Consider the following 19119-nt stretch of genomic DNA (forward strand, 5'->3'; position numbering starts at 1 on the left):
CTTCAGATACAGAAGAGCCATGCTATTATTGCTCTATTTTAGTGTCTCTGTTCCACCTAGTAGAGCTGCTCCTTCACCGTAGACAAGCAGCTTCTCTGTAGTGTCAAGGGGCAGCTTTCCTTACCTAGTAAGTTGGCTTGGGTGATTTTAATCAAAATGATTAATACTTCAAATTAATAAGGCACGCTTTATTGACATGATTTCGAAATTTTAGAGATTATTATCTTTTGAATCAAGCTTTGACATTTATTTTGTTTTAATTTTTTATTTTGTTACGAATGAAGAGGTGACCTTCATGTGAGCCTAGTATTTTACAAGCTATTTAACTATTATTGAATCGTTTAAGGCTACATCTGACTTTTTGTCATACTGTGGTTTGTAACTTAACTTTAATTTACAATTCACTTTTTGTTTGTTTATTGGATTGGTTAGATAAAACGAATAATATTCGTTGGCATATTAATCAGTAAGTTTAGAAATATTCTAATCCAAACAAACCTTTTTTTAGTACCAGCCAATTTACAAACACATACACACACAAACACATGCACTCACATTATGTGTATGTTTATTAAAAAATGTTAGTTAAGTTTTTTTAATAGTGGTTTTTACATAAATGATTGTTCATTATATTTTTCAAAATTTTAGTTTTTTTTTTTTTGTATGTCGACAAAACTCTTTTAATAAATTATAAAATATTTAGAGTGTTCTACTCTTTAATCTTATTTAAAGGTCTTCAGTACTCAGGTCTCTTACAAAACATATTTTTAGAAGCGTCTAAAAAATTTTTACCGTATCGATTAAAATATATCAAGTAAGGGTCACAGATTTTGCAGAATATTTTTCAACTGTCACATAAATACCTTTTTTTTATTTGGTAAAAAAAATGTGATACTACTTTAGAAAAGCGTGATCCTATATTTCAAATTTTGTGTAACTAAAATATGCATTAAATATTTTCGAGACAAAATCTAGACACCAATTGTTCTATTCAAGAGAAATGTTACCTTTCAAAACACTAGGTACCTGTTAAAATAATAACAATTTATTATCACTTTTTAGCTCTTTCCAAATATCTAAGTAATTGTTGATAAGCTTTATTAGCAAACTACGAGTGCTAAGGCCTTATATCTTTACTTCTTATGCTTTGTTTTTGTATAGATACGTCTTAATGTTGTTGATTATTCTCTGTGTGAAGCCCAAAATACTTACAAATAAAAATTGAAGTTTTCTTTTAGCCGTAGTATAACAATGAATACGAGCTGATCACGACATCACCTAAAAATACATAAGATTGGGGACGTAAGGAAATCGTGCTTTATATTTTATTACGTCGAAAAAGACAGTATACGATCAAAAGAAGGAGCACTTTTATTGGATCTCTTCGTTTTCCATTGACCTATTGAGTTTATCACCCCGAGGTCTCGATTATATTAAAAATTTCAATGAGAGTTTTAAAAAGATGACGAGTATTTGAAAAGTCTCCGGAATTCATTCAAAAATATATGATAAGACAACTAAGTTTATAAATTTCATAAACCTAATGGTGTGAATTTAAAGAGAAAAATCAACACTTTCGAAAACTAAAGTTATTGTTGACAAAAATATGAATAGTCGACTTTTGGAATGACTCGTTTATGTTATTGATTATTTTCTGTGAAAAACTCAAAGTGCCCACCAATCAAAGTTCGATTTTTTGTTCTGTTGGTGAAAAAACAACCGCGTCATGCAATAATCAAGCCATCAAATTGACCTTGTGACAAAAATACGTTTGCTTGAACGAAACCATTTTTACTTTAGTATTCAAACGCGAGAAATCGATAAATGGCTTGGTCCTATACAAAACATAGGCAGTGCCTGAAAAAAAAAAAAGATAAAAAGACAAAACGAATGTTAAACCGAAATATATACAAACTGGGTACGAATGTCTACGAATTACTTTTACGGATAGCTTTACCTCAAATGGGTAAAATAATATTGCTGTCATACACATTTTGAGCATTATTTTTCTCATTTGTGACTAAGTAAGAAAATGACCCGTTTCTTGTTTTACCATAAGTTTTGTATATCACATGTAAAGTGATAAAACTCTTATTTAAATATAATCCTTAGCTTAGACTATTTTTGTAAGAAAAGTTACAAGCAATTAGCAGTACGTAATATCTTTCCTTCTGGAGCCATTCTCGTTTGCTATAATATTTACGTACTTTTATGTAAACACCAACTTTTTCCGTCACTTACATATATAAATATAATATACAATATTCTCATTGTTGATTTGTTTTCCTTAAATCGTAAATTATTCCATTATAAGATAAGGAACTGCAAAAATTTATTAGAAAAAATGTTTATCGTTAAGTGTTACGTAGATTTCCTCGGCTATCCATAATGAGTCAAGACTTAAATTGGAGTTGAATTGACTTTAATACACTTGTTCGACTTTCAACTTCAAAATAGCACCTTCGCTGCTTGATTTGGTGCTCTCAGGCGAAAAAATAGAATACAAAACTCGTTTTTAAAGGCTTCTTTATGAGCCTCGTTACGGTCTTTACTTTCAGCTCGTGCCATGAACCTCTCGGTTCGTAAATCAAAGCCTTTGCAAACGCGTACGTAATATACTATTTCATCATACCCTGACGGCAAAAGCGCATTTCCGTCCTGATTTCAGAATGGAAAATTATGCATTTCTGACCAGCCCGGGAATTTTTTTTGTTGTAGACTAACGTTATGCGCAACTTTCTCCTAGTTACTTTATCGTGTCAGTCGTTAACTACGTATGTGTATATAGCTATAGTTAACAATGAACTATACTCAGCTGACGAAAACTAAATCAATCGAATCATAACCTCAATACTTATGCCTAGCGAATATGTAGATTGCAGAAAGTTAAATTATTGGTTTCAGCCACTAAGTAGTGCTGTACTCAACAATTTGAAATAATTAAATATTTAGTCTCTGTACGTCTGAGTCCTCGAAGCGATTCTGTGACTATATAAATGAATTTCAGAAGCTTATGTATTTGGTGGCATACCTATAGGTCAGTTTTGTTTCCAAGTACATTTATATACTATTATCGTTTCCATAGTGCTGGTATAAAAATACACGTAGACGGAAATGATTTACTTCCCTGCCTCGTCACGTAATATACTAATTCTCGTTTTTAAGCAAAGCTGAGAGTGTTTTCCTTTCGTGGGCCTGAGTCTCTACATGCTGCTTATCGGCAACGCAACTGCAACACCCTAAACGCCTGGCCTTTGCTGTCTAACTCTGATGCTCATCGATAACTGTTGCGCCTATATCTACATGGGACCATAGTTTATAGCCTTACTCGTTGCTATGCAGTTTCGGTGTCTTGATACTTGTGTCGAAATTGTACGTGACGTAAGTATCCGGTCAAATATATTTATATTTTTTGAAATACTTCAATACATTTTTGTAAGGATATGGTTTTTTTAAATCATGATGTACAAATTGTGCTAGAAACAAAATTGATTGATCTGGTGTTATAAAAATAAATGAAAAACACTTTTATCATTACAAATCATTAATCAAATAACAAGGAAATCTTTGTTATGAAAAGTATAAATTGAAGAAAAAATTTTTTCCTATTCACAGTTGCTAACAAGCTTATATGAATAAGAAAAAAAAGTTTCTTTATTTGATTAACGTTATTATTTTAAACTTCTTAGGATCATGCAAGTAAAAGTACTTTTTTAAGTTTGTCTAAATTATTTTACGTACTCCGTAGTATATTTCTTGTACACCGACGATAGTTTCTGTACGTGTACATTCCAAACAGTTTTTGTTTGCATAAGTTTTATCGGATGTTTTTTTAACATCAATAAAAGTATCTGAAAGACGTTTTACATTTGTTACATCTATAATTTTAATTTTGTAACAATGTAATGAAAAATAACATCAAGATTTTAAAGTAGATCGAGTTTTAACAATTATCTGTATGAGAACCAAAATATGAGTTTTGTTGATTCTTTGATGTGAATTGAAAAACAACAGGTTTTGAAGATCTGTATAAATTTTCTTTTTTTTATAAAAATCTTTGTTCTAACACGTCAAGATTCATCGGAAAATAACTCTTCAATCCATAAAATGATGTACCCTCTTATTGTTTACCCTATGTACATTGAAACATATATACACGCATACAAATTTATTCATACACATACCTTTTCGTACATTTCATTTTATACACGTAGTACTGCTTGGTCTGTCAAAAAAGTACATTGGTCGAGCTTCACAATTTATTATTAAGTACGACAATTTATTATTTACGAGAATCGATACAATTCATAATTCAACACGTGGCCACTGCTCTTCCCCAATCCTAACAATCCTGGTATATTTATATCCGATCAAGCAGTCGAGCGAAGGACTCCTTACAGTTCACAAGAATCAAAACAAGTCAATAAAAAATACTGTCCTAAAATTTAAATACAATTGACAAGTATCACAGTTGGTAGACTCCACTATCTTACGACTCGTTTTTGCAGTACAGTCTTTCAGCTGCAATATTAAAATTACATCAATTTCTGTCAATCTTTGTTTTCATCATTACGGATTAAAAATGGTCTCATCAACGTTTTCAGTTTTCATTCTTTCGGTTGTTTCGTTAGTTTCTTGTTATGATTCAACAAGTGATATAAATAATTATTCGAATTTAGTAATGGACGTAAAAGAACTTTACAAAACCAACAGTGTTGTGATCGTGTATTATGGTTTCGAAAGTAAGTAAAAATATATTGATTATTAAAATAATATCAAGCATGGAATTTTACTTTATTTTTTATTTAATAGGTATGCATGTTGCAACGGGCATGATGAGGCAACTTTCAAAAAATCACTATTATTCCATGGCAGTCGCAGGATCAGACCTAATGATAAAGTATGACAGTATGTGGAAGAGTTCAAAGTTACTTTTCTTCATTATGCTAAAAACCGAAGATGATTTTGAAAATTTCATGCATTTTACAACGAATGCGGCTATTGATTCGCACGTCTGGTTATTACTGTTTGACACATTGATGTCGGAGTCATTGAGTATTTTCTGCCAAAATCCTCAAGATAATCGACTGGGCTTGAATTATCTTGTAGAAATGTTAGTGAAATGTGGGAATGACTCCGACATAAAAGAATGGTTTTCCACAGGATCGAATAGTAACACGATTCAGGTACGCGAATACCTTCAGTGGAATCCAACGACTCGTCTCAATGTCAAAGATAAACACATTTTGATTGAGAGGAGAAGAAATTTGGCTGATGTTTCGCTGAAAGTGATACCTAAAAAAGTATGAAAAGTACACGTTTTAATTTTTTAATAATTTTACGTTTTAACACATTTTCTTGTTAATAACACATTAGGACGAATCCCATCCAAAACAATCAAATTATATTTATAATTACGATTTACCATCAAAAATTGTGGATGAAATCACCTCAGTAATGAATATAACTACAAAGTACCCGCAACTGTTACGAGGTAGTGGAGCTAAGAATAAAAATACTGCAGCAAGCAAGGGAAATTCTTCTTTTACTAATACGTCAATAGCTACGAGTTTTGATGTTATTGCTACGGAGACATTAATGGACCAAACTTTTTTAGAAAAATATGATCTCACGATTCCCATTGAGTCCCAATTGTACTGTTTGTTCATCAAAATGCCGGACAATTCATTCATACCATGGAACGCATACTTAAAGGTAAGAAATTTTTTCTCCCTGTATTCTGAATATTGACAAGTGTCTTGTTTTGTTTAGTATACAAAATTCTTACTAAAGAATAAAAAAAAAAAAATAAATAAAAAAAAAATAAAAAAGCAGAGTGTGGGATTCGGAGTCCCGCGGTAAGAACAGGTTTCTCGCGTATACGTAGAAATTACATGTATATAGTAAAATGTAAGGTTCGTAGATACATGTGAGTTCAATATGTATTTTTTTCGCGGGTTACGGTGGTATACGTATGTCTTACCTATTCATTTATCATGTATGAAAGGCCCGGGAACTTTTCGTTTTCCATTGACATAATGAGTTTATCACGGCGAGTTTTTGATTATATGAAAAATTTCAATAGGAGTTTTAAAAAGATAACGAGTATTTGAAAAGTCTCTGGAACTAATTCAGATATATATGATAAGATAGTTTACTTTATAAATTTCATAAACCTAATTGTATAAATTTAAAGAGAAAAATCAACAATTTCAAAAACTAAAGTTATTGTTGACACAAATATGAATGGCCGGTTTTTGGAATGACTCTTCCATGTTATTGATTATTTTCTGTCAAATACTCAAAGTGCGCACTAATCAAAGTTCGATTTTTTGTTTCGTTGGTGAAAAAACAACCGCGTCATGCAATAATCAAGTCATCAAATTGACCTTGTGACAAAAATACGTTTGCTTAAACGAAACCATTTTTACTTTAGTATGCAAACGCGATAAATCAATAAATGGCTTGGTCCTATACAATAAGTAGGCAGTGCCTGATTAAAAAAAAACAGATAAAAAGAAAAAACGAATGTCAAACCAAAATATGTACAAACTGGATACAAATAGCTTCTACGAATTACTTTTACGGATAGCTATACCTCAAGGGGGTAAAATAATATTGCTGTTACGTATATTCTGAGCAGTGTTTATCTCACAATAAACATTTAAATGTTAAAAAAAGCCTGTGTCAGAAAATAAGATCTTATTTTAAACAAACATCTCTTTTTAGTGGTGATAACCGGGAAAATAGAATAGTCAGACTGCACGTATGGCACTCGTGCTGGCTTTGTTCGTAATGATTTGAAGCATGTGTTTTAGAAAATTCTATACCCCTCCTTTTTTTATAGCTGCGAGGATGCACAATGTACTATGTGACTTAAAAATAAGCGACAATCATAACATCCTTAAGGCTGGAATTTTTGTTTGATTTTTCTAAGCAAAGTAAAAATTGGCGTACTTATTAATTAAATTTACTAACCACGTTAATTATTATATTATTTCTTCATAACATAAGATTCATTTTTGAATACAAAAGTACATATAAAAGATTTTATAATTATTATCGACGCAACGAACGTTGTCGTTGTCGTCGTCGTTGTCATATCTTAATTTCGAATATATACTCTAACAATAATTGATCTTTTATATATATTTATTTTTTTAATTCCTTCAACTTGTAAGTAATAATTTTTTTTACATTAAAGGATATAATCATTTAAGTTTTACAAGCGTTTTTAAAATCCTAGATACTAATATGCAATTATTATTATTATAGTAACTGCCGAAAAGTAGCACTACAATAATATACTCTTTTACACACAAAAACAATGTTAATTTTTTTAAATTGGTTACGGTCAAAAGTTAGTCAACTTCATTATATAATAAATTGTTATAATTGTTATAGTCAGATTTTTTTAAATTATATGTATTTGAAATGTTTAAATTTTTATAAAGAAAAAGAAAACGTAGGTGGTACGTTAAAAGTGTGACACTTTATACAATACTTGGTCATATACAAATAAAAACATTAAGAAATCTTATTTACCATTAAAATGTAAAAGTAAGAATGGATAACTGAAGTCTTTGAAAATTAGATTTTTAGCAAAGGTGCATGGATTAAGCTAGCTATTACTGTAGTTATTTTGACAATTACATTGTCTTTTATCAACATGAAATTGCAAGACAGAACACGTTCAAGATATGCCATTTTGTTGGAAAATTGTACACAAATATGGGGTATATTCTGCCAGCAAGGGTTGTCAGGTAAATTTTGAGTACCAAAATTTGCGACTGATTCTCAAACGATTATGAATTTCATAAATATAAATTTTTTAATTTATAGATGCTTATGTTAACCGTACGTCATTAAAGTTGGTTTACTTGATAGTACTATTTTGTGCATTAGTCATCTACGCGGTTTATTGTGGATCTCTGACAAGTTACTTGACAGTTGGACTACCCACAATGCCATTTAATAATATATCTGAGTTCATGGAAGATGGTAGTTACCAACCTATTGCTGTAAATGGCTCCAGTTCCTATAAATTTATTTTGGTAAAAAAAATACAAGTTTAACTGACAATAATGTTAGAATTTCATTTCGTACATTTGTTCTGTATATTTCAAGGCATCATCTGAAGATCCCGTTTATAATAAAATAAACCAAATGATTAAAAATTCAAACAACTTGCTGGAAAATTTTGATGCAGCTCTCGAGCAGGTACATTTTGGAAATCTTATTTAAGCGTGTGTATGTATGTGTATGTATATTAGTAGTGGCGATAAAAATCGTAGAGAGCAAATTTCGTGTTAATAGTAAGACAAAAAAAAAACGATAAAAATAATATTCTTAATAGTTTAACTTGTTTATGATCCTCCAGATCTTTACACATCTCCTTCGTCTATCAGGGATAAAAATTGGCAGTCTCAGTAATAAAATGTATTGTTTTCAAATTTCAGGTCTGCTCCAAAAAAGTAGCCTTGTTTGCACTATCATCAATGTTGGATTCCATAGACAAGGAGCCACCATGCAAACTAGCAAGTGTTCCTCTGGGCAGTAAGGCGTATGGAAGTCTAAGAACGAAGAAACATCATCCAATCACTAAATTTTTTAATTATCAGTACGTTTGATACAATAATTATAATAATGACAACAACAAAAATAAGACTAATACTAACAATTGTGGAAACAATAATAACGACAATACTGACCATGACGATTACTTTAATAAATAGTACTTGTATTTGTATGCTAACAAACTTTGTTTAGTATCCACAGGTTTAAGGAAACTGGCATCATGCAAAGAATATTTGCTAACTACAGGACTGAAATTCCTGATGAAAAAAATGCATTTCATTTCATTGGCTTACAAGATGTATTTCCTCTGTATGCCATTTTAATTTGTGGATACATCCTAACTCTTATTATACTACTGTTTGAAAACCTTCATTTTGGATGTTACCACAAAAATAGTACAAATCTTGTGCGTCAACGACGTGCCCATATTAATCCACGACGCAGACGCAATGTAAATCACCACCGAAGCAGTGATTCGAAACCTTTGCAGGTATAAATCTTCTTTTCCTTGACTGTGTGTGATAAGACGTATATGAAAGTAAGACATTATAAAATTTTGGCTATTAAACATCCCTATGATACTATAATAATAACCTACTATTACGGATCTTTGTAGAATTAAAATAAAGGTAGAGAATGTGTGTATTGGATCGTAACATTAATTTACTATAACATTTTAGGCATGACCAATGTATTATAGTGCTTTTTAATTTTGTCAGAGCAAAAAGTAAAACCACTAATGAATTGTCTATTTCTAGTACAAAACAAATTCTCAACCCAGTACGAGGGTGATTTCAGTTGGTCATGTAGTGTTTGTGTGTCGTCAATAGGTTTTCCAACTAAGTATAGTAACTATGATTACAATGGGCTGAAATTTTGTTCGTAACTTTAATTTGGACGTCTAAGCTGATAGATTACATTTAGACAAGTCTCATTCAATAGAAAAGCTTTGACAGACAATTTTTAGAGCAGCGCTCTAAGACAAAGATATTAGTTTTTCAGTAATAGATTTTATCACATACAATTTACCCTTCGGCTATTAAAGACAAAGTTGTAGAACTTGTTAGAATACAAATTTTTGGTAGTTTACCTTGCTCAATACCGTAACGATGCTCCATAGATTAAAATATATGAAAAAACAGCAAAAGAATCGTTTTTTGCCTGTTACAGAAAATTCTAATTTTACTACAAAATTTTTAATACAAAAGATGTGGACTTCATTAAATTAAAACTTTTTCGTACAGTAAGTTTTTTTTTTAGTGCCGTCTTAACGATTTAAATGACGAAAATTGTTTCGAAGCAGCTGAAAACTCGTTTTACACCATGTAACTTTTAAACAGCCCATTTTAAGACTAAGTGTTCAATATGAAAACTGTAGATCTACTCAAAATACATTTTTTTGTACTGACCAACTTTACTTATAGTGTTGTTATAAGGACACATATTATTGAAAAACGTTCTAAAATGGCTGACATAAAATTTGTTAGTTTAAATTTAAGTTAGCGCATTTATACCAATACGAAGTCGGATATTGTAATGGGTTATGTTATCAATTGTATTAATAGGATTTAGTTATTAAAATGACACTTTTTGCTTTGGCACACTGTAGATTGGTGATTTTGCATAAATTAAGTCACTTGTTTCCGTACACAGTACTTATAAGACCAAAAAAAAGAAATATTTTATTACCGCATTGATTTACTCAAAATAGTGTTAAGAGTTTAAGCTGAAACGGGATATGATTTTCGAAAGTACTTTTTAGTCATTATCATTTTTAAAATAAAAAATTAAAATTTTTTTTTTTTTTTGTAGCATTGTAAGCTATGGAATAAGCTTCGAAGGTCTAAGCATAAAGAAGATTCAAACGCTGATGTTTTCGAACTGACTAAAATAACAGTAAAGCCTCATGTTAGCAAAACCAATACAGGTATTTTAGTTAAACCACGTGAGAAAGCAAAATTACACGGCGTAAAAAAAGTACGTCATTTCAAAAGTGATCGTTTACAACATTTGAAGGTATGAAGTAACATTTAAATAATTATGTGTATTTTAGGACTTAAAAAACAGTGAAACACTAATTGTATTTGCGGCCTTCCTTGGCACCTGTATTTTATACGTTAATAAATTATACTATGTGTTTACATAGATTAGAAAAAAAATTTTTTTTAAAAATTGATGCAAACTGTATAGAATAATTTTTTTTTTATTATTACATTACTACTAATTCAAACAGTTTCTATATAATATCTTGATAAAATTAATTCGCTTACTATCAGTATGTGTCTTACAAAAAAAAATTAGGATATTTATTTTTTAATAAAACGTGCATAAAGTCAGAGATAGACTTTTAAAACTTTTTGTAATAGTTATGCTACCGGTCAATTTTGTTTTAATCGTAATTTTATGGCTGATTGTCGTTCAATTAAAACTTTTTAAATCATTTTTTAATATCCCATGCCCTTATATAGACCCTTATCATCTTACCAAGGACGTATTCGTTAGCGCTGCGTCTGAGACGATTTTTTCACCCCATCTTTTTAGAAAGTTAAATAAGGTATCACGGAGTGTTTGGTCGAATTTATCGGAGATGAATGTTTAACCGCCAAAGTGCATAAATACGGTATTTTCGTTTTGATAAAATTTTTTTGCTAATAACTTTTGACATGGCAACGTTTGTTGGAAAAAGATTCTCAGGAGATTCTTTTTAGCTATTAAAGCACTCAGAAATTTGTTAACCCACTATTAAAGAAGCGATAATGTTATCAGAGTTTCTGTTTCAATAAACTCTTTAATTAAACCTTAACATTTTAAAAATTGTTTCTTCATTTTAGGTACAACTTATTTAAGGTGTCATTATTACATAAATTTTCTCATTACATCACTAATTATGATTTGACTAACAAATAATATACAGTCTTAATACAAATTTACAATACATTTCGAATCGTTCTCAGTTCTAGATAAAAAATGATCATTATATTTTCAGATATTACAGTTATTGCAATCAATAGAAAATCAAAGTTCGAATGAGAGTATTTCCAAACCAACCAAAGTGGCTTCACAGGCCCCATTTCCATACATAGAATAATATATTACATATGTATAACTATTAAGACAAGACAATCTCTAAGTACTTAAAGTATATATTCTTAATCGTTAATATTATGTAGTACCAAAAATTTCGACATGTTATGTTGTGTACTTGAGTAAAAAATGTAATGAGTTAATATGCACGTAAATAAATGACCAGAAATCAGAGTTATTTTGTCGAGGATGTGTTTTTTTTATTGGAACTGTCTTACATCTGTCACATACATCTGATTAGTGCTAAATTAAATTGCTTGAATTGTGTAAGTGTCATGGTGAAAGCATGTTGGTATTACTTATTATAATTGTTAATATATAACGATTATTAATAAAGAAAAAAAAGTATGTTATACGCACCTTCAATAAACTACAAGAGAACTTATTCGACTTATTTATATTTTAATTTGTGTAAAGTCTTTTCTTAATGAGTCATTTGACTTATGTTGATGGATAAATAAACTTTACAGTAAATCTCAAGGGCTTAGCTAGCTCACTGGTTTAAGTTCTTGTTTAGCTACCAATATCCGACTAAAGTGGCACCCAATGATATAATTCATGCAATAAAAAGGGAGGGTTTACTTAAAGTTTAAAGTATCACTTTTAAATTTTGTCAACTTAGGTAATTACTCTTGTGACTCGAGACAAGTCCCAGACGTCAACATTAAAATTAAGTTTTTGGTAAGTGAAACTGACCTGGTTCTCTAGGTCACGTGCTGCGTCCAATTACTGCTGTAGGTACATCCCTCTAGCTGATCTAGCCATAGAATGAACCACTCGAAAAGGATACCGTGGGCTTCAGCAGCCGAAAGTCTTGCCTTGTTATTATCATCACAATGGTCAGAGACAATAAAATGTACATTGATTCTTAGAATTGTAAGCATCATTTCGTGGCAAAAAAAGAAAATGATTTATATTTCTACTTTGTCTTTCTATACATATATTGCTGTTATTATTAAAAACATATGGCAGGGATACTAATGTGAGCATTGGCTCATTTGCTATGTCAATGCGATTAAAAAAGTAGTGTTATAGTTTGCCTAATGTTGAGGTTTGACAGCCCTTGATATTATAATAGTGTTAAAAAAAGGAACGGATAGAGATGCAAAAAACTCTGCTGCCAAATTTGATTAAGCAACCCTTGAGTAAATGTTTAAATAAAAACATTGAGAAAAAACTTTCACGTCTACTTTTCATGAATAGAGAAGACAAAAAAAAATAAAACAGAAAGTGATTTTAAAATTACATCGAACGATATATGGATAACATTATCAACGCATAAGAAGAGAAGAAAAGAAAGATCAGTACTTGCACCATCATTCTCTACTGTCTCTTTAGGTAAGTATGTTCGTGTATGGCATTTCGGTTCATATAAGACGCAACCTTAAAGAAGAAATAAAAGAGTAGAAAGAAGAAAGAAAAAATGTGTAAAGTGTAAATTTACCTTGCCACTATACATCTGCATTTGGTATGTCTTTGAACGAGACGCAAAAAATATAATTGATCGATCAAACGAACTTACCTGTAAGTGATGTTCTATCGTTATTATATTAAAGTGACCAGTTCGAAAACGTACAAATCCCACCCATAAGTATAATGTAAGATCATTACCCACAACCTAAAAAATTGGGCAGATAAAAAAAAAAAAAAAACCCATTTACTTCTAATAGAAATGACGTATCCCACAAGCGACCTATCAGTGCAGGGTCCTGGGGCCTTTAGTTAAAAAATTAAGTACTAACTCTAAAAATCGTGATATACAGCTGAAAAGAAAGAAAATAGAATTTGGTATGTCTTTAAACGAGTCTCTTTAATACAATTACGATTGAACATCACTTACAGGTAAGTTCATTTGATCGATCAAAAATGTGAGATCGGAAAATTTTCTACAATTTGTCAAACTAAAAAAAAAGTGTTTGTTGCTGTATATGTGTGTAAACGCTTTGGAAAAAAAAAGAGTCCTTCCATTACAAAAAGGGGGTGAAAAAAGAGTAGGTATCTTTGATACAAGGAGATCGCCCAGCTCCTTTACAAGGAGCATTAGAGTGTGGTCAAAAAACAGTGTTTAAACATCAACAACCATCTTTCAGGATTTACTTTATTAATTTCAAATAACAAAACAAGAAGTCAACTATCTATGAACTACATATATTTTGGATTTTTAAATTAATCGTTTTTTAATGTTCTGCTAATTATTTTACTGACTTTTCTAAAATTTATCATGTTTTTTGAAAAAAACGTTATACTGAATATTTAGACCTCAAATATTTGTGAATGTGCACAAGAAGTACTCGTACAATACCGTGCATAATAATTTTTTTCCATAAGTTTATAACTGACTTAAGTCACGTGAAGCATTGGTACTGTACACGCATAAGTTAAAATTTTTCTAAAATAAAGGATACATTTATAGAGTTTAGACAAAAAATAAAGAAAACTACCAGCCTTCATGAATAACTTTAAATTATTTGATTAAGGTTTTATTATTATTGTTTACTCCTAATAGTTAATGTTTCTCATTATTTTTTAACATTAAATTTTAATTCAATAACGTTAAATTACATATTTAACTTCGTCTTATTAATCTTACGTAATTAATCGATGGCCTTTTGTCACAAGAAAAGAATTGAAATTTCACCCATTAATGCAATTAAAAACTTAGTTGGTAGTTTAAATGAAAGCTTTTTAATACGTATTTAAAACACTAAACTACAAATATAAAAAAATCTGTTAATATTTTGGACTGAATAGAATTAAAAAATTCTCTTCTATAATACTTCCTAACTTATCAATTTCCCGCACGTGTAAACATTGGCATCATCATGTTGTGGGTGCATCGGAGCTTAAATTTTTATTATTTGCGCAACGGCGATGATTATGTGTATGAGTTCAGTGAAAAACAAAAGCGTGTTTAAGATATAATACAAAATGTAATACGAAAATTTTGTCACCAGAGTGATTTAATGCTTCATACCTGACGATAAAAATAAAAATACTCAAATACCACGTGAAAACTATCGCCACCGTCTACGAGTTATTCTTTCTCGTGTGTTGTTTACAATGTTGTATCATATATGATATTTTATTTGTTTGTAAATAATGTTTTTCAGAAATATGCGATCGTTCGTCATCAGATAGGATAAAGCACGTTGTACTTGTATTACGAACTGACATCTCGATTGTTAAACCAATAATTTTGACATGAATTCTTGTTCGAAAACAATAAACAATTACACAAGCTACTTGTGTTTTTGTGCCTTTGCTTTTCTGTACGATCACGTTTCATGCAAAATTTATGGGATTATGATGCAAAACGAGCTTTTGTGCACTTAAGATATTGTGTTGTTAATCTAGCCAATTCATATGCAACTTGTTTGTGAAAATTGTAACGAGAAACTTAGCGTGTAATGAGTCGTACATTTATATCCTTTTATTTATTGATCTATTGACATGACACTATTACAAAATATTAAGCTGCCATAAATACTTAAAAGAAATGAAAAAAAGTTTCCTGTCAAACTGATTATGCTTACTTGATTACAACTTGGCTAAAGAAAAAAATGGACTTATATGTCGATAATGGTCAGGCAACTCTCCATTAAAGAAGGAGGTAGTAGACCTTTAAATGGAAATAATACAGTGACAAAACTTCAGATCAACAATCATTGTAAAACTCCAAAGTGCAAAATAGAGAGGTAAGTTACGCAAATTACATAGAATCAAAAAATATGTTGTTCCAAATAGTACAACAGATTTATTACATTTTTTTGTTGGATAGCTGGACATTGTGAGTAAAAAAATTTTCTTTGTAACATCATATTAAAAATTTGAACATTTTTTAAACATTATATATATTTAAATTTCAGTAACCTAAGTTTAATGCGGTTCAAGTCACTTTAAAATTCTAACTCCATAGAATTGGTCTTAGAAAATAAGAAAACAAAAATAAAATTATTAGTCTCTAAAAACCTTACACTAATTAAAATATACATCACTCATTGGCAAAAGTATAAGGTCTCCAGTAATTTTTTCGTTGAATTCCGCTCACTTTTCATTGAGGGAGTTCTTTATTTCTCAGTCTATTCGTTGATTAATGTATCAATTGCTTGCGTTAAACATAAAACAGTGAGACCGTTGTCTTATAATTTTCTACCTTCTCGTCTTTTCCAAATTTTGTTATCAGTACATTCCCTTCGGTTATCACAATTAGTTATTTTACAAATGATTTTTGAAGAGCAATAAAAGCTGCTCTACAGAATAGTTTGAACTTTTTTGATTCTTCATTATAAACTGGTTGAAAAAGAATATTCATTGTTACCGACTTGTTTTACGAAATAAAATCGTGCAACATTTATTTCTCTTAAACTGATTTATTGATACGTGTTGTGTCTACGACGACTTGACAGAGACTATTTTTAGAAAAAAACTAGCACGCTCGCTTGAAGTTATTATATAAACAAAAAATATAAAGAACTAGTTGTCAAGGAAATGATCGTCATTTCACAGAATAAAAGCGCGTCGTGACCGAACTCTTGTGAGAGATTCGAAATCTCTCGCTACGTGGCTCTTCTCACTTTACCGATTTCTAAAGTAGTCGTGTGAAAAAAGATATGTGCTCCCAATCAGCCCTTATACGACCGACCATAACACGATCTCAAAGCTGTATTGAATACCCGCTATGTTGACACGCCTTTACACTGTTAATTATTAATTAATAACAAAAACAAACGAACGTTAACAAACAATAAAAAATTACCATGTTACAACATTCTTCCCCGTACAAAATTTTAATTTTGTACTTTTGCAAACTTAATTAGTTTTCTACTTGGTCGCAAGAAATTTTCGAACGCCGTTCTTACTTCTGCTACTCGAACCTAATTATCAGTTTCCGGAAATACTTTAACAACTAATCCCTTCTTTCATTGATTTCGAGGTACATTGTTATCTAGAATGAGAACGATATCTCCCTTTTTTAATGGAGTCTCTTTTTCTCGCCATTTTTTTCTAGATATCAATGAAAGAAAATATTCGCACAACCATCTTTTCCAAAATAAGTCTACTGTTCTCTCGCTTATTTTCCATTGTTCACGCGTACATGGAGATGGAATTTCGTTTTCCATAATTTTTGTTAAACCTGACGAACTTCCTAACAGAAAGTGATTGGGAGTAAGTGCTTCTCTGCCTCGCGGATCTAATGATACACACGTTAACGGGCGAGAATTCACCGTATGTTCTACTTCTGCAAAGATTGTTAGTTATGTTTCGTCTTTCGGATGTTGCTCTCGTAAGGATAATGAAATCGCAGTTTTCACGGAACGAATTAATCGTTCCCATGCTCCCCCCATATGAGGGGCGGCTGGAGGATTAAAATACCAATAAAATTTCTTTTTTGTCGCAAATTCTTCTAATTTTTGTGAATTTGAATGTAATATTTCAATTGATTCTTTTAATTTTGAACGAATACCTTTGAAATTTGTCCCATTATCCGAGTAAACAACCAGAACATCACCTCTACGCGCGATAAACCTTTTAAAAGCTAAAATTACAGAGTCGGTATTCAGTTTATACGCAATTTCCAAATGAACGGCTCTTGTAGTCATACACGTAAGTAAAACCCTCCATCTCTTCTCACGTGTTTGTTTAACTTGTACAAACATTGGCCCGAAATAATCAACTCCACAATGACAGAATGGTTTCATTTTAAAGGCTATCCGTGCTTTTGGGAGTGCTACCATCTTAGGCTCTGCAGGCTTAGCGTTAAGCATTTAACATTGCAAGCATTTAAAAACTAAACTTTTTAGTGAATGACGAAGTCCGATAATCCAATAATCTTGACGTATTTCGTTGAAAATGGTTTCGTGATTGCCATGTTAAAATTTTTCGTGATAATGTTTTATTAATAACTTTGTAAAATTCTCTTTGCTATTTAAAACGATCGGTTCATACTTCAATTTATCGCTGCTTTCCTCGACATTTGCTAGACGTTTACTAATCCGCATTATTCCTTTTTCGTCTAAAAATGGATCTAGACCCAAAAGCTTGCTATCTGTTGAAATTTGTTCTTTCTTGTTTAATGCCGTTATTTTATTAAAGAAAAAAGTTTGTTGCGACATTTTAACACATAGCTCTTCTGCTTTTATTCGCAGATCAGTCAACGAGATTTTTTTCTTTTTCACTTCATTAACAACTGACAGTACTCGCAGAACGAAAAAAACTAAACGAATGAATGATGAAAATGGCGTAAAATCTATTAAATTTTCTTTTACGATATTTAAATAAATCTCTTTTTGAAATTCTTCTTTGCATTCTAAATTTTGATTTAATTGCACGAAAGATTGATTTGGCCAGTTCGATTTTGTTTCCCTTAAAAACGACGGTCCGAGAAACTATCGGCTTTGTTCTTTTAACGCTCCAGGAGTGAAACGCGTGGCGTCATCAGCCGGATTCTCCTTTGTCCGTACCCATCGCCATTCACACCCCTTGGAATTTTTTCGAATTTCATCAAGTCGATTTGCTACAAAAACTTTAAATAGCTTGGGATCTTTTTTTATCCAACATAAAACCGTAACTGAATCTGACCAATAAACACATTTATTTACTTTAAAGTTGTGTTCTTTAATTATCATAGATGCAAGGCGAGTAGCCAAAAGCGCGGCTTGAAGCTCGAGTCGCGGAATTGTTGATCCTTTTGTGGGTGTTACTCTACTTTTTGCAGCTATTAATGAAGTATGGAATTTATCATTGCTTAAAATGAAACACCAGTAAGCTACGGCTGCTTATGCTTTCGAACTAGCGTCACGAAAAACGTGTAATTCGGCTTCACGTAATTAAAATTCGCGTAACTGATAACATCTATCGATCTTGCATGACTTTACAAGCTCTAAATCTTTAATCCATTCCTTCCATTTTAAAAATTTCTTTTCTTTTATTTCTTTTTCCCAAGCAACTTCCGATTTCCAAACTTCCTGCATTAAAATTCTTGAGTGAATAGTGTAAGGAGCTAAAAATCCAAGAGGATCGAAAATCGACACGATAATCGCTAAAAACTCAGTTTTTGTAGGTATCTTATTTCCGGTAATTAATTCATTATTTATTTTTTTAAAATTTGTATTAAATCCAAGTTTATCGAAATGATTGTCCCATTGTAATCCTAAAATTTTCTCTTTGTTAACCTGGATTGAATTTAATGACCGTATAAATGAATTATTTTTATCTTTGCCATAGAAAATCGATAAATCGTTACTTGACCAGCTGTGCATCTCCCAATTAGCGTGTTCATTAATTTCTGACACTTGATAAACGCGATCTAAAGCTTCAAAGCACGATTCACAGCTATCTAAGAAATCGTCCATATAACAAGTGTTTTTTAAACTTTTCACGCTCTTCGGATACTTTGATAAAAATAAAGTGGCGTTTTTGTCTTTGATGAATAATGCGGTACAAGGGGATGATTTTGCG

The sequence above is a fragment of the Copidosoma floridanum genome, unplaced genomic scaffold (genome assembly GCF_036245765.1).
Source record: "Copidosoma floridanum isolate Cflo_tuat_1 unplaced genomic scaffold, Cflo_Japanese_pri ptg000013l, whole genome shotgun sequence".
NCBI classification, from domain to species: domain Eukaryota; kingdom Metazoa; phylum Arthropoda; class Insecta; order Hymenoptera; family Encyrtidae; genus Copidosoma; species Copidosoma floridanum.